Here is a 27,835-nt window from a genome sequence, read left to right on the forward strand (position 1 = left end):
CTCTTAGTACTAGGAAGATTGCACATGCTGGTAAATGTGTTAATTGGTATCAGTTAAAAGAAACTTGGCTATTAGTTTCATGGAATGTTTATATTCTTCAGTCCAGCAATCTCCCTTTCAATAATCATAAAAACATGGACAGGGGCTGGGGTTATGGCTCAGTGGTAGAGTGCTCACCTCACATGTGCGAGGTCCTAGGTTCGATCCTTAGCACCACATAAAGATAAATAAATAAAATAACGGTATTGTATCTAACTACAAACTAAAAAAACAAATTTTTTTTAAAAAAGAACAAAGATAAAATTCATGAGAGAATATTCCTTGCATCACTATCTATAGTGGGGAAAAATCAGATAAAATGCTCAAGATTGTTGATTAAAATAAAAATAACTCTTTTAAAAAGAAAAAAGGCCAATTAGAGCAATAAACTTTATACTATGTGAAATGGAAAGTGAAACGTGTGACTGGAAGTGAAATGGAACCTGTTTTTTCAAGAAAATTAATTTATTAAGAAATATGACGGGCTGGCGATGTGGCTCAAGAGGTAGCGTGCTTGCCTGGCATGCGTGCGGCTCGGGTTCGATCCTCAGCACCACATACAAAGATGTTGTGTCCGCCAAAAACTAAAAAATTTTTAAAAAATTCTCTCTCTCTCTCCCCTCCCTCTCTCTCTCTCTCTCTCTCTCTCTCTCTCTCTCTCTCTCTCTTAAGAAAAAAAAAAGAAATATGACAACTTGTGGGTTGGGGTGTGGCTCAGTGGCAGAGCCCTTGCCTAGCACAAGTGAGGCCTTGGGTTCGATCCTCGGCACCACATAAAAAATAAATAAATTATAAAATAAAGAACTCTGAAAAAAAGGAAGAAAGAAAAGAAAAGAAATATGACAATATGTAAAACCTAACAGTATAGAATGCAACAACGAGTCGTGTCCTGTGACCTAGAAATCACACACAGGAGACTCTACTTGCAGAAAGAGACTTACACATTAAAACACTTTATAAACAAAGATACACAGCAGTCTGTTAATTTTTTTTAAACTAGGAGGATTACAAATTATCAAACAAAAATGAAAAGTGATTCCTACCAGTGAAAAAAGAAGGGTGTGTGTAGAATAACTACAAATACATTTTATAAAAACTAAATACTCATGAATTAAAAAAAAAGGTCCAGAAAACACAGCAAAATGACAACTGCAATGCAATAGCCTAGGTGAAGACAATAAAACTGTGTAACTTTTTCATATTTTTCTTAATAAGCACATATTACTTTCAACATACAAAGAGAGAAGAAGAGTGAAACAGAAGAGTAGGAGTGAAGTCCTGGAAACCACAGCATCATCTTCCCCCCACCAAGGTTCTGCCCATACTTAACTACCCCATGTCAAATCGACACACTGGCCACAAAGAGGAGAGATGCTAGTTGGAAAGCAAACCTTTTGACTATAAGGAAAGAAAACTCAGCCATGGCACTGAAACCAGGAAGTACCTGAAGGACCAAAAAACAAGGCTGACTGTTGGAAAAGAAAGAGTGTAGGAAAAGATTTGGGAGTCCAAAGACCTACTGAAAATGTACCAGTGTTTTCTTTTAATTCACAAATGCACCCAGGTCTCTGAAGATTCAAGATTTTTCTAAGTAAACGAATCAAAAAATACAGAACAAGGAGAAGAGAAAATACTCTGACATATCATTTATTGTTCCCCATAGAGAATAAGATATTGCCAATTACAGAGTACCTCTGATTATAAAGAATACACACTAGAAATCAGGGAGTCCCTCTGAGAAATCTCCTTAAAGAGCTGGCCTACCTCTAAGCACTTCCTACCACATGAGCTATATCACATATACCATAGAGAAAAACGGGAAGAATCCTCAGATGCTCGCCTCTTGGATTATACCAGAACAATGGTATAATATTTGATTCCTCTCTCTTCTTCTTTATCATTGCTGTCACTTCACAATAAGACTGACCTGTTCCTTGATTGTGTTTTAGTTTATTTCATTGTAAGCACACTATATGTTCCGTGAGAATAGGCTGTTCTTAGATCTTTTTTGGTGTCACCTAGTACTAAGCCCTGTATACAGTTGATAGTTAATACATATTTATTGATAGATATCAGGCTAGGTGCTCAAAGTCATTCCAGACTAAGGTAAATTGAGAAACATGATTCCTTCTGCTACTGTGATTTTTTAAAATAATTCTACGAAGAGTGACATTACTCCAGGTGTCACTATACATGACTGTAATCCCAGCTACTTGGAAGGCTGAGGCAGGAGGATCCCAGCCTTGGCAACTTAACAAGACCTTATCTCAAAATAAAAGATAAAGAAGGCTGGGGATACAGCTAAGTGGTAGAGCACTTGCCTAGCAGGCATGAAGCCCAGGTGTAGTCCTTAGGACTACCAAAAAAAAAAAAAGAAAGAAAGGAAGAAAGAAAGAAAGAAAAGAGGGTTATTATACAGAAGGCCCTAAAAAACCATTAAAAATTCTATTTAATGGGAGCAGGAAGAAACGTCTACAGAAAATGCCAGGGATTCCACGGGATTCAATTTTCATGGACAAGCCAACCAGTTTGGCAATGCATGAGGGCACAATTTTAAATGCAGCCAGGGCTGAAAACAGGAAGGATATACACAATCAAGTATTTAGGGACAGTATGTTCCTTGGTGGAAGGCCACAACTTATAGTCATATGGCAAATGAAATACATGATATTATAAATGGTGGCATTGCAGGTAGCCCACAGAAGTTATTTACTTCACCACTGGAACAATATACTTTTATAATGATAAATAATTGAAAACTAGTTCATTGAAATATTGGAAAGCAATCAAGGAGAACACCACTAAAAGAACTTCTTTTCTCTGAAATATAGAAGCTTCAGGGAAAGTTCTCAATTAAAGCATTAAGGAGTTGAAGATGACCTGTGCTGGGTTTCTGGGGGAAACTAGGCACTTGTGACCCTTAGAAGTCAGTGGCACAGTATTTTTAATACACATAATTCCATTTCCAAATGCAGGTAGGGGAGGCAGAGCACCAATATTGCTCTGCGTTGAACACATTTTCTAGCAGCAATATAAACAAAAGGTGAGGGAAGATTTTCCCACATTAATGGAAGAACTGGAAGAGACACAGGGAGAAAGTGTGTTTAAAAGACATTAGCAAGAGCTCTGCTACAGCCACGTCTGCACAGTGCAGCGGGAATGAGGCTCTTCCCATGAGGGAGAGCAAAGTCCACAGTTACCTTCAGCTTCCCACCTTGCTTTATAGGTAACTTTACAGTTGAGTCCAAGTCTTGCCTCTCCTCTTCCATTGTTCTTCAGAGATTTGCATCCTATTTTATAAATGTGTGTCATTCCCTCATCCCCTCAGTGCTTGAACCTACCTCGTATACTTGCTGAATGAATGATGAAGAAAAAAAATGTCAGAATGCCTAACCTGGACACCAGTTACACAGAAATGGAACCACAGGCATAGGAAAGCTTTGATTAAAGGGGTGACAGAGGGGATCAAGTGAATTACAGGACAGGGGTATGTAGCTGACCATTAGATGGATCTAAGTCAATTATTCAGATTTGAGAGGTTGTAGAAATAGATACAACTAAGATGAAGATGTCGTAAGAGCAAAAGAAAGGCAAGATGTCATGGAATTGTGCTTATAGAATGGAAAATTCTAGTCTTCCAAGATTTAGCAACTGGATCAGACGTACTGATCCTTGTCGAATGAAGCTAATCTAACCCTAACTTCTGTCAAGCCCAGCTGGTTTGCCCTGACCCAGACAGCCTCATGTTCCAATTCTATAGAGGCAGTTTGTAGAGAACAAAGCAGTTAGAGTTCAGAGGACAGAAAAGAAAGAAACTTGGCAGAAAAAGAAAGAGAGATTATTCAGAACAATTGGCCTAATTTGAGTTCAGAGGCCAAAAAAGTCACATCAAAATACCACATTCAATTGAAATAGAACAGGGATTTTTGACACAGAAACAAAAATAATTAAATGCCAATTCCCATAAATTTAGAAAGACCATTTGACTTCACACTATTTGGCCTTATGATAAGAAAACCAATATATGGGACAAATTCCAAAAGTAAACCAGAGTTTGTGATAACAAACATGTTAACACTGTTAGCTTATTAGAGATGAGCTGTGAACCAGGAAGATAATTCATAATGTCAAAGAGCATTTTCAAGCTTGGATTCAGAATCTCTATTTTAATGTTTTACAAAACTTGGTTCATGTGTGAAGACATACATATACTTTGTTCCTGGGTGCTATGGTTTTGGATATGGTTTATCCCTCAAAAGGACATATGCTGGAAGATTGGTATCCAATAAAATGATGTTGGAGTAGTCAAACTTTTAAGGGGTAGGGCCTCATGAAAGGTAACTAGGTTACAGGGTTACTTATACCCTCATGAATGGATTCATGATGTCTTGGAATAGGTCAAACCTCATGGGACTGAATTAGTTCTTGATAAACTGGGCTATTGGAAAGCAAAGCCACACCATGCAATTGGCCCTTCTACACAGTCCATTGGTTTCCTTTCTACTTCCTGACCATGTTGTGATAGCCATGGGTGTGGGGGAGGGAACTTTTCCAGAATACTAGCACCATGCTGTTTGGACCACCTTCCACCACCAGAATCATGAGCCAAATAAATCTCTTTTCTTTATGCACTACCTAGCATCACGTGTTCTGTTATAGCAACATGAAATGGACTAAGGAATTACATGAAAATTTTTTAAATGCAAGCTATTTACAAGAATGAATTATAGCCACATCAGTGTTTATATCAGCTCAATTCAAAATAGCTAAGCTATGGAACCAACCTAGGTACCTTTCCACAGATGAATGGATAAAGAAAATTTGGTATATATACAAAATGGAATGTTAGTAAGCCATAAAGAAGAGTGAAATTATGGCATTGGCTGGTAAATGGTTGGAACTGAAGAATGTCGTGCTAAGTGAAATAAGCCAGTCCCCCAAAAAACCAATGGTTGAATGTTATCTCTAATACGTGGATGCTAACACACAGTGAAGGAAAGTGGAGAGGAGAAGAATAGAAGTTCAACTGGATTAGATAAAGGAGAATGAAGAGAAGGGAGTGGAGAGGAGAATAAGAAAGACAGTACAATGAACTGAACATAACTTTCCTATGTTCATATGCGAATACATGACCAGTATAATTCCACATCATGTACAACCACAAGAATGGGATCCTAATTAGAATAAGCTATACACCATGTATGTATAGTGTTAAAATACACTCTACTGTCATATAAAAAGAATAAAAAAATTAAAAAGAATGAATTATACAGAACCGTATATCTAGACCCTTGTACTATTTCATATTTCTTTACAACTACATGTAGGAAATATGTAAAGAAAATAAATTTTCATATTAGGCTAAAATATATTTATTATCTTCCTATATTTAAATCACTGTTCCTAATTAAAACATTTTCAATGCTTTTGAGATGACCTTGAACATCAGACATCAATGTAGTAACACACATTGCTTAATTCACACTCTTTCCCCGACCTTGTCCTTCCTTTTAATGGAACTTGACTTTTAGAATTTACCATTCTCAGACTAGTCATGTGCTTCAGGAAGAGCTAACATATATTCCAGGCCCAACTGAAGAACCCTGATTTGTCTAAGCTAATTATGGCAGATCTATTTCCCCCACCCGGGTTAAGTTGGGACATGTTAAAAATTAACTTTGGTCAATAATATATGAATAAAAATCTGTAGGATGTGGAGGTGGGGACATAGAAACACACACAGGAGGAAGTGTCATTGTTTTCAAAAAGAAATAAGAAACACAAGGCTTCTAAATATTGTGTTTCAACTCTAACATCTGGAGGATGGCTCCAACATCTACATAATAGCAGCCATCTTGTAACCATCCAGAAAGCCTCCTGGGTCCATGCCTTCACGTCTAGGATGACACAGTAGAAACACAGAGAAAACACATGCTTCAACCTGAAAGAAATAAATCCCCCTTAAAACATCCTGGTTACATATGTAATAACTTTTCCCTGTTTAAATTTTGATTTGGGTTTTTTATTAGTTGTATCCAAAAGCATTCTAACTACTATTAAGTCTGAACTATTTCAAACTTACATTTAAATATTAAAAAATGGAGCTATTATTTGAGGGATGAAAAATGACAATGACAAGAGTATGCTACTTAATTTTTTTAACCACACAAATATAAAATAAAGATATTGTGTCCACCTATAGCTACTTAATTTTTTACTAGGACATCTAGCCCAAGGTACAGAACTCAGTACTTCTAGTGAATCCTAAAGTCTATTATATTTCAAAGGTGTTTACTACTCTATTCCCCCTTCACTACTTGCCTCCCCTCCTTCCCCACTTACAAGCAAACACATAAGTACACATACCACAGTCTGACAGATTAGGTCCTCAGCCTGCTGACCAGTTCATCATCCAGACTGGCGGTGCTACTTCCCCATGTCATGACTTTAGGAAAATGGAAAGTATCTTCTTCTAATAACGGTAAAGACAAACACCAAAAAAGTAATATACTGCTCATGACAGGCTCTGTGTACTGGTGAATAAATGCTTTGTACATGAAAATAATTTGTGTTCCAGTCCTGCCACTTTCCAGCTATATGACAGCAGGCAAATAACTAAAATTCACTCCCTGTCGTTTTACTCCATTGTGAGGTGATGATGATATTACTCACCTTGCAAGGATCTCGTGAAGGTTAAATTAGACACACATAAAAAATTTTATTGATCACATTTTTATCAAAAATAGTTTTGTGTGTAACAACAATAGTTGGAAATTTCTGGAATTTCAAAACTATATGTTACTAAAATCAATAGTTACTAGGACTGAATTCTGAACAAATTATAAATGTTATCTTAAATTCTAAGAAAACCATTCCCTCTGGCCTTAAGTTCTTTGACTCCATTTTCTCATTTGGAAAACAGCTCTGTGGTGTTTCTCTACAGGTAGTGAATGAGCAACAAATACAGCTTGTAAACTTCCTGATAAATGAATACTTTATCGCATAGCCCTGGAAGCAACCCTGACGTCTTAAATTATGTAATCCTGGTATTACATTATATTAGTCTGGCTCATATAAAATGTAAGCTACAAAAATATCAAAGCTAAGAAAAAATATTTACTCATGCTTTTACATGCAGAAAGAGGATGCATGCATTGCCAAGATTCCATAGAACAAGCTCAAACGAGAGCAACAATGCCTCAGTTATTAGAGAGAGCAATGGCCTGAAGCAGTCCTAAGGAACAAAGATTACTTGGTCCATGCAAGAGTCAATATTTAAGCATACAATGAGTAATTCCCACTTTAAGTTCATGAACATATTTCTTTTCAAGAACTTCTTTTTGGCTACAAATTTCATTTGTGGTCTTCCTACCTATAATCCATGAACCTATGAATGAACAAAACGTTGAAACATGAAACTCTCCAGTAAACAAAAATGTCAGTACAGACTTAATTCTGACTAGACCATCTCAACAAGGTTACACAAGACTTGTACTGTACTTCTCAGTCTCCAAAAATACTCATTTATCTACCCTGGCTAAAGCAACAGATTGAATGTTCTACAAAGATTTGTGGTAAATGCATGAATGACACCTCCAGACTATATCAAATCATGGGGCTCTTAACTTTAAATCATTATTATTTAAAATCCTCTGACAAGTAAAGTGCCTCTTTGGGAGAATGAACCTCATATTCCACATTAGAATCATTTAAATTCAAATGAATATTATTGTTGCTAATAGAAACTTCATTTCTAAATATTTTTTTCAAATGTTCTAGTCATGCTGTAAGCTAAAAATAACCATTAAATTATATTAATGCTAGCTTTGTGATCTTGAGCAAATCACTTAATTTTCTGCACCTTAATTTTCTTATCTGTTAAATGAAAATGGGATTGGGTGACTTTTTAGGTCCTTTAGAAAATAAAGACAAATAATAATTGTTATCATTTATGTCATTTTAATTAAAGATGTGAAAAATGTAACCAAAGATTCTGTAAAACATTAAGTCTAAAAGAAATTGAACCACAGCCAAGAATTTTTGTAAACCCCAAATCCCCTCTCGATAGCACCAAACAATTGATTTTTACAGAGTTAACTATGAAAAAGGTAAATTTCTTATTAGTAAAACTGATAACCTCCTGGGCTAATTTAATTCATTCCCTACTTGCCAACCAGAAAAGTATGATTTTTACCTTTCTGGTTTAACAGCATAATGTTAGAAACTTTAAGGCCTACTCTTGCCTCATCTCTTATATACATGAAAACAGTGAGGCTCACTCAAAAAAAGAATACTTATGGGCATTCTCATCCATAGCCTACCTGCCTGCCCCTCTATCGGGTATACTGTATTTTCTCTTGCCTTTTTCTTACTTGCAATAAACTGCTCTAATAACTTCCCCACCAAAAACATAAAATCCACGAACGAAAAAAACTACATAATTCATATTGTCTTCCAACACCCACAGAAAGGGTCTTAGAGTCAACTCAAGCAAACTTCTCCCCTGTGCCCCACCCCCACTGAAATCAACATACCATATTAAAAATATGTGATTATTGGCCCACATTCAGACTCTGAATGAACGAATGAAGTGGCTTGTCTCCCACAGTTAGGGCAATGTAAAATCTAAAGACATACACCAAAAAAGTAATATACTACTCATGACAGGCTCTATGTATTGATAAATAAGTGCCCTGTACATGAAAATAATTTGTGTTCCAGTCCTGCCACTTTCTGGCTATACGACAGCAGGCAAATAACTAAAATTCACTCCCTGTGGTTTTACGCCACTGTAAGGTGATGATGATATTGTTCACCTTGCAGGGATCTCATGAAAGTTAAATTAGACACATAAAAATGGCCTGGCACAAGCCAACCATGGAATAGGCAAAAGACACTAAAAGACATGCCATCTGCCTTACAAAACTTCTCCCTTCCCTCAAGGTAAGTTGAACAGAATCCAATGCAACAGATAGCTGCCATATTTTTCACTGGGCTGTCAGTTCCCCTTAGGCACAGAATATTTCTGATTCATCTCTGCATGCTAGTACCCAGCAGATTGAAAACATAATGAACGTTATTCAATGGGGAAAATGAGAATTCTTTGGGTCTGAGGATGTTAGTATTATCCCAGACCCAGTGAAAGAAAATTCCAATTTTCAGTTTGGCCAAATAGGTAAGTGTTTACTACAAGCTTCTATGTGGTTCAAAGCAAATAAGCTATTCTGAATTCTAATAATTACATTCTCTAAAATATAAAAAACTCAATTGCCCTAAAGCTCTCAATTTTAGTTTTGAAAAACCAATTCTTTCCTAAACAATGGAGTGGGTAACCACAGAAACTTGTGGAATCTCTTTTCCTAGAAAACACAAAGAACAGGAAAGAAGCCAGTCAGTCTGGAAATGGCTTCAAAATCTGCCGATAAGCAAGAAGTTGGGCTGAGTTAGATGCCCCTTGAAGGGTTCCTCCAGACCTATGCCACTAAGAAAAATAATTCTAATAATTCTGTCATTTATGTCCAAGAAAATAAAATAAATCTAACATCTCCCAATACAGTCATTGGAAATTATTTTATTTGGATCTAGTGATGCTTTTACAAACCCATTTTCTTCTTAAATTATAGTAAACTGTACTAAGCTCTTAATTTGAATATGAGCTCTTCTTAATAATACAGAATAGAAATTGCACTTAACACAGTAAACAAAATTATTTATTCATTTCTCTTTTTCAGTCTATTTCATGACCTTAAATCTACTCTTCCCCAAAGCCTTATAAGAAATACTATTTCCCCAAAAATACAGCACTCTATTTTTTCCATTTACAGATGTCCAAGGCATTCATTACCCAAATCACATTGCACAGGTGATTAGTATATGATATCTTCTATTTTCATCTGATTCACAAGTAACAGTTTATTTCTCCCCAGCTGAACTGTAAGCTCAAAAGCCCAAGTTTTGGAGCCCTCATGTTTAAACTGAATTCAAGGTAAGTACTTATTCATCATTAAGTTCTTATTGGCTCACAGGTTGAGTTTAAGCAAAAGGAAAATGTAAAAGCAATACTATTTAATTCTGCACACTGAGCACCTGTATGAAGTTTTGGCAAAGCAGACACTCCACAAAGTCAAAAATAAATCTTCTCAGACTACTATATATTGGCACTTGCCACTTAGCTGCAACTAACATAGTTGAAGGTTAAGACACACAAGGGCCCCAGAGTTAAAGATGCAATTGGTTTAGCTGCTACCCTATAAAGAATGAGCAGCTATCAAGGACGATCCATTCACATACAGATGGCAGCTACTATAGAAAAGCAGAAAGCACAGCACCTTCCCCAGAAAACATGGCTATGCATGTTCCGATTTTACATGGAATCCATTATTCATTCTGTCAGACTAAGTCAGTTAAATGACAACAAACAGAAAGGAAAGGAGTGTTAGAAAATTACAGTGTAATAACATGACTGTAAAACTTGTATTTTCTCACTGTTCATAATCCAAAGAACACATCTAGATCAGACCAATGGGCTCAAAAGCTCAATCTTAAGTGCATTCCACACACTCATACAGAGAGGCAGACCCCTGGTCCTTTCTCCACATATTAAATGAAAACTTCTGGTCCCTACTATGTGTCAGGTACTGTCTAAGGCATTGGCACTTTATCAAACATGCAATTCTAGTAACATTATATAAAGTCTCAGCTTCATATTTTAGAGGGAAGACACCTCAGGCTTGGCCCAACCTCTTATTTGAGCAAGAAGAAACTCAAGGCACAGAGAGGATAACCTCGTTGGTTATTGTGGCTTTATGAGAACAAAGGCAGGAGTAGAAAACAAACTTTTTATCCCCCCCTCCCCAGTAATAAAATTTACTTTTTCTACTAAGCAAGTATTTCTATATGCTTCCTACACACCAGACAGTATACAAGGTACCAGATACACAGGATTCTGACCCTGGTGCTGTCCTCAAAAGGCACAGTCTAACAGCAAGGCAACAGACAGAAACAGCAAACCATATCTCTAATTGTTTAGGACTTCAATTTTTAAAAAAATTAATAATAAAGTTGTAATAGTTTGTTGTAGACTCTTAATAACCCCATGAAGATAAAATCTAGATCTTACTACTCCTGTCATATAGATTGAGAAACTGAAGTATGGAGTGAATAAGGGACTCTACTAAGGTCATCTCCAGTGGCAGCAAAATGCCTAGAAACCAAGTTTATTTACTCCAAGGTAGACATTCTTTTCACACTAGATGGAAAAAAAGCAGATGTTCTTTTTATGTTCAGTTCCTTTCTGACCAAGAGCACACATTTGCAAGATTGCATGCAGAACAACCTGTGGTTGTGAAAGCAAATTTAACTGGCTGTGAGGTGTCATCAGCTGAGGTTAGTTATTTGATGACTGAGTAATCACCCAACAAGACATTGTAAGTAGCATTCTTAAAGTGCCCTTTATATATACAAAGAATAGATGGAAACGGTCCTATCCTTCGGGGAATTAATATGTAGAAAATGGGTATATAAATATTTCAACAAAAAGTGACAAAATTAAATAAACTACAAAAGTAGAATAATCACAAACAATTGCAAATTTAATAAACTAAATGTTTTGCAGAACTTCTAAGAAGACCTGCCAAGAAACTGATAATTCAAGAGTTAAATAGAAAAGAGAAGCCTGTATAGGAGATGACACATGCCAGTCTTCTGATTATTGAAATACAGGCTCTTACTAAAAAATGTTCACCACACTTAAGTAAAATATCAACTTCCTAATTCCTTCATTTCACTTTCCACCATTAGTCAAAATAATTATACAAATATTCCATTTCCCTTCTTCTAGGAAAGTTATTAATTTTGTAATCTTCTCTATTCAAAAGAAATGAATTTCCATCAGTGTGACTTTAGCTAAAAGGGTAAAACTGTGTGATCTCATCGCCCTTTTATTCTTCTATCCTCTTTCAGTTGCAACCTAAATGAAATTAATGATCATTTTTCTCTGGTGCACAGTAAAATTTATATACACATTCAAGAAGAGCAATTTTAACATTAACTTTAATTGTTACTTAATATCATATTTTATTCATACTACTAAACATCATCATGGTCTCATAAAAAGATACAACTATTTTAAACTTAAGCACACTGTAGAATTATTAACAAATTAGACAAAGTTAAAAAGAAACAAATACTAGTAATTTTCAGTTAATGACAGGAAAAATTACTTTAAGAATGAGCTAAAGGGGCTGGTGTCATGGCTTGGTGGTAGAGCAGTTGCCTACCATGCGTAAGACACTGAGTTCAATCCTCAGCACCACCTAAAAATAAATAAATAAAGGTATTGTGTCCATCTACAACTAAAAATATTTTAAAAAAATAACAGGCTATAAAGTAAAAATTATAATCATGCTACTAAAGTAGTAATATTTATTTTAAAAATACAACTCAGGGGAGGAAAAAAAATCTCTTAGTATTCCTGCATTTACTCAGGGGATTCAAACTTAGAGCCAGTTACCTTTCTTTGAAATATTTGGTGAATTTTACAGGCTGATAAGCAGCAATTTTCAGAACCACCACAGCAGGTTTCACTAGAATTACCACAAGCATATCAAAAAATTATTTCATCATATCTTTTAGTTCTTAAAACTTAATTTCATCACAAGAAGACATATTTTAATAAATACCAGTTTAAAATCTAAATTTGAAGCAAAAGCATAGTAACTTGTTTAGGGAAGAGAGAAGCTGGGCTTGAATTCATGTTTAGGTCCTTAAGACAATGACTTGTATGTCAAATTGGATTCTAAAAATTTAAGGGAGTAATTAAACATGCAGCGACAGTGACATCTAGTGTTAACAGCTGCAAGCCAACTACACTACTATTAAATCCTCAAATGCTGAAGAACTATCCAAAGCTTCTCTTTAAGAACAAACAGAACTTGTGCATTATATTAAATAATAATAATAATAATAACCAAAATGGTTCCATAGATTTCCTTCCAGACATTAAAAAGCCTTACTGAAAAAAACAGAGTAAATTAAAGACCAAAAAGTAAATGCATTATTTATTTCACACAGTCAACATCTCCAACTTTCTCCCTTCGTTTAGGAGAGTAATGAATGCACAGGTAGTCTGGAAGGTGTTCTGATAAGAGTTTCACAATCTTTTAAACTTTCGCCTATATGATTAAAGATACTGCACAGATAGTAAATACTCGATAACACATCAGGAAAAAAGAATGTAGGACATTTCAGGAATACTTGAAGAAGACACAAAGAAAAAAGAATAGTTACTGCAGTGAGAAACAAGTCTATATTTCAGCCCTGGCTTCCTTGCTTTATATTTGTTGATTTGAAAGGTCAACTTTGTAATCAGTTGATATTTTTGCCCAAGGATTTAGAATTTGGCAGCACAGGTTAATTCATTATACCATTTTTATAGTTTTATGCTACAGATGAATCTGTAAAAGTAAGCAAAATTTCGACAATTATTTTTGGCCAGGACAATTTTGTGTAAAAAGAAAAGTTAGCATTAGATGAAGCTTACTTACCTATTTGTTTTGGAAAGTTCGTCCTTTCCCCTTTTAACTCCAAAAATTCTTGTGATCAAGGAACGAAAGAGAAGAGTGGATGAATTTCTCACCTATTATAAAAATAAACACACAATATGGGTCAAGGAATATTTATGGCATGAAATCAACATGTATAATGGTCAACTAGGTATTCCAATCATTATACCATTGGCTAGTGTAGGACTAAAGAAAACATGGTTTGTTTTCACAAAATGAGACAACTTAAAAAAAAAACTTAATAGTAATTGACTCAATGAACTCTTAAATTAAGCCCTAACTCCAAACACAATATAGTTTTTTCCTATTCTAATATTATCAATTGATTTCATTTTGTCCTTGAATTGAATCACCAAACAGTACTTTAAGAAAAAAAAAACTATTTTTCATATCCTTCCTGACAATGATTATTCTAGACCTCAACTCTTTTCACTTATTTTTCTGTACTTACCTACCTGTGAGAAAATACTTGCAAGACTTAATTTCAAAGAATCCATGTAATAAATAGTCAAGAAAATACTTAATATTCCAAATGTCATTAACTTCACAATGCCAATAATATAGCCAAGGGATATTAACCCTAAAATTATATGATAGAACTGATTAATAAAAACAAGAGGCAAGAATAATGTTAATAAACTTGGATCATTTCTCCAAGACACTACAGAGTATGTTTTCCAAGCCAATGCATCAAGATACTTTGGAATTTCACGACACTGTCTTGAATATTCTAGCATTATTGGTCTTCCTCAATCACCTTGCCAAATCAGAGTAGAGAGGTTTAAGTATGTACTGCCTTCCTTATGGTGTGCAAGGCAATATACCAGCACCACAGAGAATATCTAGAAATAGAAGACACACAATTGCTGCCATCATAGAGCTTATTTTCTAATTAGGTAAGTGATCATATGGTATGTTAAGTAGCAATATAATCAGAAAAGTCATTAAAAGTAATAATGCAGGCTGGAGCCATAGCTCAGTGGTAGAGCCCTTGCCTCGCACATGTGAGGCACTGGGTTTGATCCTCAGCACCACACAAAAATAAATTAATAAACAAAGATTTTTTTAAAAAAGAATTACTTGAGATTTAGAAAACCACTTCCTGAAACCATTGCATAAGGGTCACAAACTCAAACGCCCAGTAGAAGCAGGGAGCAACAGAGGCAGCAGTGGACTGTGTCTAATTTAGTCCCTGCTCAGCTTCAGCTGACTAGCTGCCATGAAGGAATGCAAGCCTAATGTTGCCAGATCTTCTGCTTTTTTAACAGAAGCCAGAAACATGATTTTTATGTGAAATCTCACTATTTTGAAATGTTGGCAACAAATTAAAGGGGTGGTGGAAAAATGACCATAGAGTCCAAATAAAATTCATACCAAAATTGCAATGAAACCCTAATCTTGGACAGATCTACTTAGGTCCATTCAATAGTCAGCAAACATTAATGGAGTCCCTACTACATGCCCTGCCTAATATGCCCAAACTGTAACAAATAGATCCATCCTGTCAATATCAGTATCACCTCTGCCTATCACAGGTCTTGATTATCTTACTCAGTCTCAGAAGGCTTGGTAAGGACATTTAGGACACCATTACTTCCCTCAAATCATAACAATGATAAAACACAAAAAGAAAGGTTAAAAGTAGGGCTCAGTGATAGAGTGCTTGCCCAGCACCACAAGTAATAACAAAAAAATAAACAAAACACAACAGAAACACAAATTCCATTTTGCCCTAAACCAAACTCTCTGACAAAGGCTGCCAGATGCACTAAAGTTAAACATCTGGAGATGTTGAGAATACACACTTTAAAAAAAACCATAGGGTTTTTTTTTCACTTTGTGAAACAGGCACAACCCAGAAATAAAATTCTTTTTTTTTAATCAATAGACTGAGGGCAAGAGACAGATAATGCATTTTAGTAATATTAATATGGACAAATGGAGCCGGGTGCAGTGACACACACCTGTAATCCCAGAAAGGCCGGGGGACCACAAGTTCAAAGGCTGAGGCAGGGGGACTACAAGTTCAAAGCCAGCCTCAGCAACTTACTGAGGCCTGAGCAGCTTAGTAAGACCCTGTCTCTAAATTAAAAAAAAAAAAAGATGAACCAATGGGTATCAATACTATCAGCTTGATCCATCCTGCATAGGCTGAATGTTTGTGCCTCCTTCCCCAAATACATATGTAGAAATCCTAACCTTCAAAGTGATGGCTTTGGGAGGTGGGGTACTTAGGATATGATTAGGTTATGAAATCTTTACACTTATAAATGGGATATTAAATTCTCATATTAAAGAGACCAGAGAGAGAGAGAGAGAGAGAGAGAGAGAGAGAGAGAGAGAGAGAGAGAGAGATCCATTGCCCTCTTTAACCTTTTACAAGATAAGGCACCTTCTATGAACCAAAAAGCAGGCCCTCATGAGACACTGAATCTGCTGGCACATCGATCTTGGATTTCCCAGCCTCCAGAACTATGAGAAATAAATTTTTGCTGCTTATAAGTCACCCATTCTGTGGCATTTTGTTATAGCAGCTCAAACAGACCAAGAAATCCATTATAAAATTCCTCCATTTAGTAGCCAATTATGATCAATACCTATTCTGATACATATAGCAAAACGGTGATACTCTATCAGAACTTCTGCATTAATTACTTAACATTCCCAGAAAAAATTTTAAAAACTTTCCCTAATCATCTATTTGGTTACCCTGTTCACTCAATACAGAATTATTTGCATGTATTAACCAATTTTCCATTCAGGGCAGAGCAAACCTCCAAAAGTAATCAATTGATGATACTTGGTTTTATTTATTTATTTTTTTTAAAGAGAGAATGGGGGGCGCAGAGAGAGAGAGAGAGAGAATTTTAACATTTATTTATTTTTTCTTAGTTCTCGGCGGACACAACATCTTTGTTGGTATGTGGTGCTGCTGAGGATCGAACCCGGGTCGTATGCACGCTAGGCGAGCGCACTACCGCTTGAGCCACATCCCCAGCCCCCAATACTTGGTTTTAATATTTTAAAAATGACTTTCCCTTCTTTGAGATACAATACACATACTGTAAAATTCACCATTTTAAAGTATACAAGTCAGTGGTTTTTACTATATTTCTAAAGTGGGAGACTATCACCACTAAATCAACAATATTTTCACAGCCCCAAAATGAAACCCCGCACACATTAGTCATCATTTTCCCTCCACCCATAGTAGGAAAGCACTGATCTATTTCTGTCTCTAAATATTTGCCTATTCCAGACATTTCATATACATAGGATCATGAAACAGATGGCCTTTTATGTAAGCCTTCTTTCACTCAGCACAATATCCTCAAGATTCACCCATATTCTAACATTTTTTGATATGTTCTTCCTTTTTATGGTAATATCCCATAATAGAGATATATCACATTTTTTAAATCTGTTCAGCATTTGATGGGACATTTGGCTTGTTTCCCATTTTTTGGCTATTATGGATAATGCTACTGAAAACATCTGTGCACAAATTTTTGTATCAACATGTTTTCACTTCTCTTAAGTATATATCCAGAAGTAGTATGGTAAATTATTACAGTAACTCTGCTTGTAGGAACTGCCAAAATGGTGGTACCATTTTATATTCTGATTAGCAATATATTAGGGCTTCAATTTCACCAATTCTGTGATTCTGCACATCTTCCTCAATACTTTTATTGTCCATCTTTTTAATCTTAGTGAGTACAAAATGGTATCTCATTGTGGCTATGATTTGCATTTCCCTAATGATGCTAAACATCTTTTTATGTACTTATTGACCATCTGAATATCTTTTGGGGGGAAATATATTCAAATGAATTGTCCATTTTTTTAATTGGGTTATCTTTTTATTATTATTGAGTTCTAAGAGTTTTCTGTATATTCTTAATTTTGATCAAGTCTAATTTACCTATGTTATTTTCTGTTGCTTGTACCTTAGGTGTTGTATCTAAGACACTGTTAACCCACTCCAAGGTAGAAAAACTTACACAAGTTTTCTTCTAAAATTTTTATAGCTCTTACATTTAGATTTTTGATCCATTTTTAGTTCCTCAAACATGAAATTCATTCCCTTGCATTATAGCTATCTAATGGTACTAGTACTATTGGTTGAAAGAACTATTCTTTCTCCATTGATCTTTGAGCACTATTTTTTAAATTTTTTGTGGAGATTTATTTCTGGACAATCAATCCTATTCCATGATTTATATGTCTATCCTGATGTCAAATCCATAATCAAATTTACTACTGCTTAGTAGTAATTTTTGAAATTGGGGCCTATGAGCCCTTTGACTTTTTTTCAAGATTGTTTTGTCTAGTATGGGACCCTTGTATTTTTTTTAACATATATTAGGACCAAAATATTAATTTATGCCAAAAAATATTCAGATGTAATTTTAACAGAAATTATGTTGAATCTGTAGATCAATTTGGGGAATATTATCATCTTAATGATAGAACGTCTTCCAATAATGAACATGGGATATCTGGTCCTCTTGCATTTCTCTGAATAATGTTTTCAGATTTTCAGTGTGAAAGGTTGCACTTTTTCTGTTAAATTAATTTCCTTTTAAAAAATATTTTTATTAGTTATTGATGGGCCTTTATTTATTTGTTTATATGTGGTGCTGAGAATAGAACCAGTTTCTCACACATGCTGGGCAAGCACTCTACCACTGAGCCACAACCCCAGCCTCATCTTCTGTTAAATTTATTTCTAAAGTATTTTATTCTTCTTTATATTTTTATTAGTGCATTATAGTTATACATAATAGTGGTATTCTTTGTGACATGTACATACATGCATATATTGTAATTTACTCCATTTCATTCTCTAGACTTCCCCTTTCCCTCCCTTCCTTTTTTCCTGAATCCCCTTTCTCTACTGATCTTTCTTCTATTTATTTTATTACCTTTATTTATTTAATTTTTAATAGGTGCATTATAATTATACATAAAACTGTGACTCATTGTGATATATGCATACAGCACATAGCATAATTTAGTCCATTTAGTCTTCCTCCACTCCACCCTGCCCTTCAATGACTTTCTTCTATTATACTAGTCTCCCTTCTGTTTTCATCAGATTCCCTTTTATTATTCCTTATTTCTCTTCACTTCCACACAGGAGAGAAAAGATTTGACCCTCGTCTCCCTGAGTCTGGCTTATTCACTTAGCATGTCGTTCTCTAGTTCTATCCATTTATCAGCAAATGATATAATTTCATTCTTCTTGATGGCTGAGTAGAACTCTATTGTGTACTGCCAGTGTCTCGGCTGGCACTGAATCACGAGCCACTACACAGCTTTGTAGATTCAAATAGCAATTCTTTATTCCAGAACTCACACCGGCCTCCAGCTAACATGTTCTGCTCCAATCTCCAATATCCCGCCGCCCCCAATCACCTACTCCACAGAGGCTTTTTCCAAATCCAATTTGAATCTCAACAGGAACACGCAGCAGGAACACCCTAATCCCAGCAGCAATAATCTTCAACCTCCAACTTCCCTAAAACCCCTATTGTCTTAAAGTGGGAATGCCTTAAACCCAAATTATCTTAAGCCCGGATACTTCCTCAAACCTGCAGGATACTTCCTCAAACCTGGATCCACCCTCATTCACCTTGAGCAGGGTCGCCTTTCTCAAACACACATGCAAGGTCACAGCGGATTTCAAAGGCAAGTCCATTTAACATGGGGTACACTGGCAAGGATTTTGAATCGTCATTTCTACTTGGCAATGGCCCTCAGCAGTGTACATATGCCATACATTTTCTTCTCTTCTTTTATTCTTTTTTAAAAATTCTTTTTGAATTAATGTTTGGACTATTCATTGCTCAAGTAAAAATGATTTTGATACTTTTATCTTGTATTCAGCCACCTCATTGAACTTGTTTATTAGCTCTAATTTATGTGAGTGTGTTCCTTAGGATTTTCTACATAAAAGATCATGGCATCAGAAAATAAAAACAGTTACACATTCCTTTATTACATCTTATTTTGGCCTGATTGCCCTAGTTAGGAGTTCTAATGTAATGCTGAACATAAGTGGCAAGAGTGTATACCCTTGACCTTTTACTGATCTTAAGGGAGAGCTTTCAGTTTTTCACCAGTAAGTATATGCTATGTTTTCCACTGCTGTTCTTGATCAGGTTGAGAAAATTCCATTCCTAGTTCATTGAGTGTTTTTAATCATGAAATGGAATTAGATTATTGTCAAATGCTTTTTCTACATCTGCTTAAACATCATTTAATTTTTGCCCTTTATTCATTACATGTTACATTAGCTGATTTCCTATGCTGAGATGTATACTGTTTTAAAACTGTAGAAGTTAAAAAACAGACCACTAAATAGTTATTATAAAGGGTCAGTTGGTCCCATTATTTTTGAGACTGTGGCAAGGCAAACCATCATGGCAGGGAGCATGTAGTAGAGAACAACTGTTTACCTTATGGGAGTCAGAAAGCAAAAGAAAAGAGAGGAGGGATGTAGGTCCCAACAGGATTTTCGAGAGCACGCCTCCATGACCTAAATTCCTCCCACTAGGCCCCACCTCCCAAAGGTTCTATTACTTCCCAATAGTACCACAGGATGGTGATCAAGCCTTTCACACATGGGCCTCTGGGGAAATTCTTAGATCCAAACTATAGCAACAGTAATACAATAAAAGCAAATTCCTTTGGGGAAAAATGAATGAAGGAGTAGGCAAGTTAAAAAAAGATTAAAGACAGAATTAGTGGTAAAGTTGAAAATGCAGAGATTAGAACAACTGTCAAGTAATTCTACCTATAAACAATTCTTTTTATCAGGGAAAACCAGAATACTTCCTGCTCTCTACCTCTTTCTTCACTGAGTCTCCAACATATGGTTGGCAGGGACTTGGTAGTCAGCTGCAAAGTGACAACTGTTACCAAAGTATTTCTCTTCTATTCATTGAATAGATAATTTTTTTCTTTCTTTCTTGGCATAAGAAAGCTTCTATATATAGACTTGTATAAGAGAAGAATTTATTAGCTCTAATTTATTAGAAAATTAGGTTACACCAGGTTGTATGCGTGTGTACAAGCACATATGTACACTCATTTTTTAATTACATAACATATAAACTCCCTTAACAAATATTCAAAAAATATGAAAGGGGAGCCCACCCTGTGCAATTGCTATGTAGCATGATCACTGACACACCATACACCCCTAGTAGGCAGTCAAGGATAGGGTCAAGATACAACATTTTAATATTCTGTCCAGGGTATGTGATACAGGTTTAGAGCAGAAAGAGACATTTTTTGAAAAAAATTAAATGAGATTTGAGTTCTAAGCCATGTGACTTTGAAGAAATCCTACACCTATAATCCAGAAAAACCATGCCATATTTTCTGGGCTTCTAAGGAGAAGACCAGCAATACTTGAGTTCTTGGTAACTGTCTTCCAAAGCTGTAAGATACTTCTCCCATGAGAGGTCAAAAGTAAAGAAAGGGTTTCCACTAATCCATACAGCATCTATAAGTGAATTAGAAAAAATGTACCTCTTCCTCTGAGTAAATGAAGCTCCATTCCAAGGCACATAGCATGATGAGTGGAGCACAGCTGGATTTCAAGACTACACAGCCCTAAGCCTGGAACCTTCATAGCAACTTCACAACTGCCAGAGGGCAGAGTCATTGGTGCCAACAAGACACAAAGTAACCGTGGCAGTGCTGCCAGGAAGATCTGAAAGTGTCTTTTTTGTATATTCCTCTGATATCCCCTGCATGCTGTGAATCAGAACTGACTTGAGAGAAGCAAGATAAAACTGTTCTAGATGAAAATATAACCTCAGGATGGGTCATAGGAGGACCCTAGTTGGGTTGCTTGGCAAGCTCTATTGGAAAGGCTGAGAGCTGCCTAGGGAAAGGCAATCAGGTGTCCAACAGTCACTAAACATAATAAAGAGAATCAGATGCTATTTTAAAAGAACAACTGCCCAGAAAACTCTAAGGATCTATGCATATGTATCTATAAGTCATTTTATGTAACTTAAATTTTGACTAAACTAACTTCATCTACAAAATGTACGTCAAACATAATCATTTCTTACCATCTTTACTAACATTTCTCTATTCTAGGCCATCATCACCTTTTGGCAGAACTATTATAATAGCTTCCTGATTGGTCTTCCTCCTTCCTTCTTGCCACCTTAGAATCAAGTCCCCATTTATCTAGATTAATAAAAAACCCATCATTCCCTGCTATAAAACCCCCTTGTGAAGGATTTTTCAATAGGCTTTTCAATAGCAGAAGGAATCACAGTTGCATTTCAAGTGTTTATGCCAACACTTGTTCAAGTTGGGTTAATGCCCCAAGGGGTAAACTCTGACCAACAAGAAACAAGCAATGGGACTCTTCTAAGAGGTGGTAGTTTCACGTAGTAGAAGATGTACCATGTGACAAGACAACCAGCTCAGTTTACTTGCAAGGTTAGGGCCTACTTGGTAGCATCTTTCCTCCTTTCTTGCCTTATTTATTGTTTTCTTTCATTCTTGCTGCTCTGGGTTTGTACCACTCAATAAAACCTTACCTCCAGTTGCTTTCTGAGGACACAGGGCCCAAGCCCTACAAATCAGCTAAAATGAACTTTTCTGCAATCCTATCACACACAAAACTGCTTTACCACACTTCAGATTCTGAAGTCAGACAGATAATAGTTGCACATTCTTAGACAAAGGTATTTCACGTCTCTTAGCCTTATTTTATTTATATATAAAATATGAAGTATAATAAAGTTTACTGAAATTAATCAATGTAATATAAATGATGCCAGGTACATTATTTATATTAGTATTTCCAGTGCTTAATATGTCATCTACTACACTGTAGGTATGCCTAATGCCTACAATGTTTACAATAGTACATTTTCTCTGTATTTAAAAAATTCCAACCAAGTAGCAAAGATTGAAAGACCTGTAAGGTCTCAATACAAATAGCCAGTAATCTATAAAAACACATTAAATCTATACATGAATGCTCTCTGAAAAATGGCCCTTTACTGCAAATAATTCACTTTACCTGGGTTTTTGCCTCTCCAACTTATCACGAAAAACAATTAAGTCAAAAGTACAGATGTCGCCAGCTTTAGGCACAGTATATTCCTGAGAGGATGCACACAAATCAAATATCTGTAAATCAAACCATATTTCACAAGCACTAGGGGAAAAACACCCTTTAAAATGACTTCAACAAATAATGCTATAGTAAACTGTTACTGTAAAATGAAGGTTTCTTCATAGCCGGTGATTATGTTGACTTATAATTTCATTAGGTTTTCATAAGAAAGGAAATACAGCAATCAGCATATGGCAACATGAGCTCCCTCCCACCCCACATGAAGTCCCATGCTTGCTCAGGACTCTACAAGCAAGAAGATCATCACCAGAACTGAACACAGCCAATGCTACGCCTGGAGTCTGTGAAACTGTTGTTATAAAGTTAAAAAAATTTATGGCAACAGTATAGATTGTCACAGGTATGATGTTACTTTGTCTGACAAAGCAAGAACAGCAAATAGAAACAAAATATTCCTATAAAACCAGTGTTCAAAAGGAAGATTCCAGGGCTGGGGATGTGGCTCAAGCGGTAGCGCACTCGCCTGGCATGCGTGCGGCCCGGGTTCGATCCTCAGCACCACATACCAACAAAGATGTTGTGTCCGCCGAGAACTAAAAAAAAAATAAATATTAAAAAATTCTCTCTATCTCTCCTCTCTCACTCTCTCTTTAAAAAAAAAAGGAAGATTCCAGTTAATAAAATTATCATAAGCATTTATATTATTACAAGCTTTTGTGGATATATATATGGATATTGATAGTATTCATGCATAAAACTCACAGGATAAAAAATATGCATCAGAATCATGATAACTCTGTGGTGGCTTAACAGGTAACTCATTTTAAAGGTTTCTCTTATGTTTTCCTTTATTTTAAAAAATTTTTCAGGCATATGCATTACTGTTTTGGGTCTCACAAATGGACTTCCACAAAGGAATCATTTGTTTCTGACACTTTTGGCTTTGGCAAAAAGTTGGGAAAATCACCACATTTCACACTGCTAAAGCCGTTTCACAGAAAATATTTCTTGTATTATCTGGATTAGACTTGAAGAAAACAATATTAATATTGTTGGCAATCAGTTTTACCATCTCTAATTTTCCTGATGATCAAGCCACATTCCTACATCTCTGATTACACTGATGGTATACGGGTATTGTTCTACTTCCTATAAATGTAAAAGGTAAACGCTGTGCCTTCAAGGGCAGTTATGCAATGCTCCTAGACAGAATTCCAAAAGTCTGCATCTCTTACAAGAAGATGCCCAATTGTCTGGCAAATGTTGGCAACCTTGAGGAGTGTTCCTCACACTGGGAGTCTGTGCCTTTGGCAGCCACTGCAACAGACTGAATCTCAATTAGAGGCTTATTATATTGGTACGGAATGGTTTGTGCAGCCTACTAATTGGAAAGCCTGCCTGTCTAGTAAATACTCCACTCTGTGGATTTTGTTTTGTTTGTGGGAGTTGTGGGTGGCGAGTTACAAAGGACTGAACTCAGGGGGACTTAACCACTTGAGCCACATCCCCAGCCATACTTTGCATTTTATTTAGAGACAGGGTCTCACTGAGATGCTTATGCCTCACTGTTGCTGAGGCTGGCTTTGAACTCATAATCCTCCTGCCTCAGATCTCCGAAGCTGCTGGGATCACAGGCATGCGCCACCACACCCCACCACTCTGTGGGTTTAAGACCTAGGTTCTTTGCTCCTCCCCTCCCCTTTGCCAAGCATTTTTGTAAAGCCACATGTCAAGCGCCTATGAATCATAGGTTATTGTCCTTTACTCTAGAAGACACAATGACATAGGAGAAAAAAAATAAGGGTTTCTCCAAGGAATCATGAAAAAAGACACATGAAAGTTTCCTTTCTTAAATCTAAGAAGTACACTAGGTACTGCTCACAGTCTTTACAGAGTTCTAAGTCAAATGGTTTCTGGACAGTGTTATATTGAAAAAAAAGTGATTCAATATTTAGACTTCTATTTAATGTTTTGTGCTTGATTTTTCAACTTTTGATAGAATATATTGGTACCACTCACTCAACATATGATATACAGAATCTACAACATCCAAAAAGAGATACATTAAGATACTAAGAAAGAGTTGGTCTGCTTCTAGATCAATATTACTAATCAGTAGGGAAATGCAAAGCAAAATCATAAAGGGATACCACTTCACACCCATCAGGAAGAACTATCATTTTAAAAAATGAAAATCCTAAGTGAAGACTTAAACAAATTGGAACTCTTGTGCATTGCTGATATGAACGTAAAATGATACTGTCTCTATGGAAGAGTTTGATGGTTCCTCAAAAAGTTAAACATAGAATTACCCTATAATACACCCAAATTAACTGAAAGCAGGGACTCAGATAACTTGTATGCTAATGCTCACTGCTGAATTACCATAATAAGTAAAATGTGGAAACAATCTATCAACAGATGAGTAGATAAAGAAAATAAAGTACACACATACAATGAAATGTTATGCAGACTTAAAAAGGAATAAAATTCTGACACGTTACAACTTGGTTGAAACTTAAAGACATTATATTAAACGAAATAAGCCAAATATAAATTAATAAATATTGTTATGATTCCACTTATAAGAGATATTAGGTCAGGTAAATTCATAGAATCCAAAGGTATTACAGAGGTTACCGGGGATAAGAAAATACAGGAAGTCAAAACTTAATGAGTATAGATCTTTTGTTGGGGATGACAAAAAGGTTCTGAAAATGTGTAATGTGATGAATATTGTATACACTTATGACAAGTTAAATGGTTAAAATGGCAAATTTAAAAAAAAAGATAACTGACTTTAAACAAAAGTAATAACAACCTAGGGTAGGCTTACAACACACAAAAAAAGTAAAATGTATAACAATAGCAGCATCAAGATAGGAAGAAGAAAAGGGAAGCAAAATATTAAGTTCTTATACTTTAAGTGGCACAGCAAAATATCACTCAAGGGTAGACTGTGATAAGTTAAAGTTATAGCTTACTGCACCTAAAATAAAAGACTTAAGTCTAATAAACCAACAAAAGAGATAAAATGAAGCCATAAAACATCAAGAATCAAAATATAGTCTGATCCAAGAATTTATTCCCTAGAGAAATTCCTTGATAAAATGCAATATATATTTTTTTATCATCCAGTGAAAGGTTTATTAAAACTTAATCAGAGGTATAATTAAATCAATGAAAGTAAATGGCAAAAGTACTCACTGCCCAGACTGGTGAGGTAAAACCCAGAATTGCAGCCTTAGCTCCATCGGCAACATACGGAATGATATTTTCTCCTAGAGGTGTATCTCTAAACAAGGCTCTGAGGATATTCAAAGCATGAACCTAGGACAAGAAGTTCAAAATTAGCTGTGGGTTAATAACTATGGTGATTCTAAATCTGTATATAAAATTACAAGAAGAAAGTAATAATATGCAAGTGAAACAGTAGATTTAATAAAATAATAATTGATAAAAATAATTTTTAGACATTAGTAAGAACAATGTAATAAAAAAAATTTGATCCAACGAACCTATAAGGAATCCTGAATCTAACAAACACATTCTTTTCAAGGAACATTTATTCTTTAAAATGGCCTCAAACAAGGAACATTTATTTTTTAAAATGGCCTCAAATATAGGATTTCATTTTTATAACATTAAAGTAAAAGGTAAAACTAAAGTGTTAGAAATTAGGATTTTGGTTACTGTCAGGGAAACAGTGCTGATTAGAAGAGAACATGAAGGGGCCTTGGTGTCCTAGAAAAGTTCTGCTTCTTTCTTGTTACACAAATGTGATCACTTTGTGAAGCTGTAATGACTTGCACACTGTATATTATAATTAAATCTAAAAATGCATATAAAATATGACAGGGACAGCATGAGAAAGGAAGAACATAAGCCAATCTCAATTATGAACCCAGTGAGAAGCATAAATGTATATCCTTTCTAAAGAAAATTTAATAATGTATAAAAACATGTCAAAGTTGAGTTCATTCTCAGTATGCAAATATATTATATTTAAAAATCAGCATAAGTGCTGGGAATGTAGTTCACTGGTACAGCAATTGCCTAGCGTGTACAAGGCCCTTCAATCCCCAGCATTGAAAACTACAACAAAAAGAATAACATGTAATTCATGATATTTGAAAATTCTAGGGAAAAACCAAACGTATTTATCTCAAATGATGCAGGAAAGCACTCAACAATTGTTTTTTTTTTAATCAGATAAAGGACAGATTAAAAATTTCAACAAATAACAACAACATAAAGATGCCTGCTATCTCTATTTCTAGCAAAATTGTGCTACAGGTTCCAGCAGCAAAATAAGATAAATAAAATTTTTTAAAAGACTAAGCATTAAAAAGCTAACAAATTTAGGATTACCTACTAGGGATACAATTATCTATAAAGAAAATCCTAAGAATTTATAGATAATTCATTAGTTGTATTATAGCAGTTCAGGTAAGTTGCTAAACATAAGTACAACAATCACCAAAAAATCAATTTCATTCTCACAGAGAACAACACATAATATAAGATTTTGAAATATCATTTATAAGAAAAATATATAGAAATAAATCTCATAAAAGATTCATAAGACTTTTATGAGGAAAATATATGCATTCCTACCCACAGGTATGAGAATTTCTGTTGCTTACCAGCACCTTGGTATTATGAGACCTTTACAGTTTTTACTTTTCTGTATGAAATGGCTCGGACTCGGGGGCCAGAGGCTGCACGATGCTGCGGGGGAGTGGGCAGCGGGGGAGTGGGCAGCGCGGGCGGGCCAGGGTCGGCGGGACCGGGGGACCGGGGGACTGGAGACCCGGCGCGGGCGGCTTGGGCGGGCAGGGGGCTCCGGCGCAGGGGGAGGATGCGCGGGCGGAGGGGCTCTGCCACCAGCGCCAGGTTGGTGCGCGGAATGCCGGGAGCCGCGCTGGGGCGGGGGGGGGGAAGGGGTCCATGGGGCGGCGGGGGGAGGGGGGGAGGGGTCCACGGGGCGGCGGGGGGGAGGGGTCCACGGGGGGGCGGGGGGGAGGGGTCCGCGGGGCGGGGGGGGAGGGGGGGAGGGGTCCGCGGGGCGGGGGGGGGAACGGGTCCGCGGGGCGGGGGGGGGAAGGGGTCCGCG

General features: G+C 36.1%; 1 protein-coding gene across 2 annotated transcripts in view; it reads right to left on the reverse strand.

Annotated features, from left to right (window-relative positions):
• Positions 1 to 27,450, reverse strand: part of LOC144373518 (tRNA (32-2'-O)-methyltransferase regulator THADA-like) — a 73,807-nt gene extending 46,357 nt beyond the window's left edge. For both annotated transcript variants that reach the window (XM_078036565.1, XM_078036564.1), the window contains exons 1-3: positions 27,366 to 27,450; positions 25,927 to 26,049; positions 13,584 to 13,675 (exon numbers count right to left, since the gene is read on the reverse strand). The gene's annotated coding sequence lies outside the window, so the exon portion shown is untranslated. The remainder of the gene's footprint in view (positions 1 to 13,583; positions 13,676 to 25,926; positions 26,050 to 27,365) is intronic.
• Positions 27,451 to 27,835: the final 385 nt, after the last annotated feature.

Source organism: Ictidomys tridecemlineatus, unplaced genomic scaffold (assembly GCF_052094955.1).
Source record: "Ictidomys tridecemlineatus isolate mIctTri1 unplaced genomic scaffold, mIctTri1.hap1 Scaffold_42, whole genome shotgun sequence".
NCBI lineage: Eukaryota > Metazoa > Chordata > Mammalia > Rodentia > Sciuridae > Ictidomys > Ictidomys tridecemlineatus.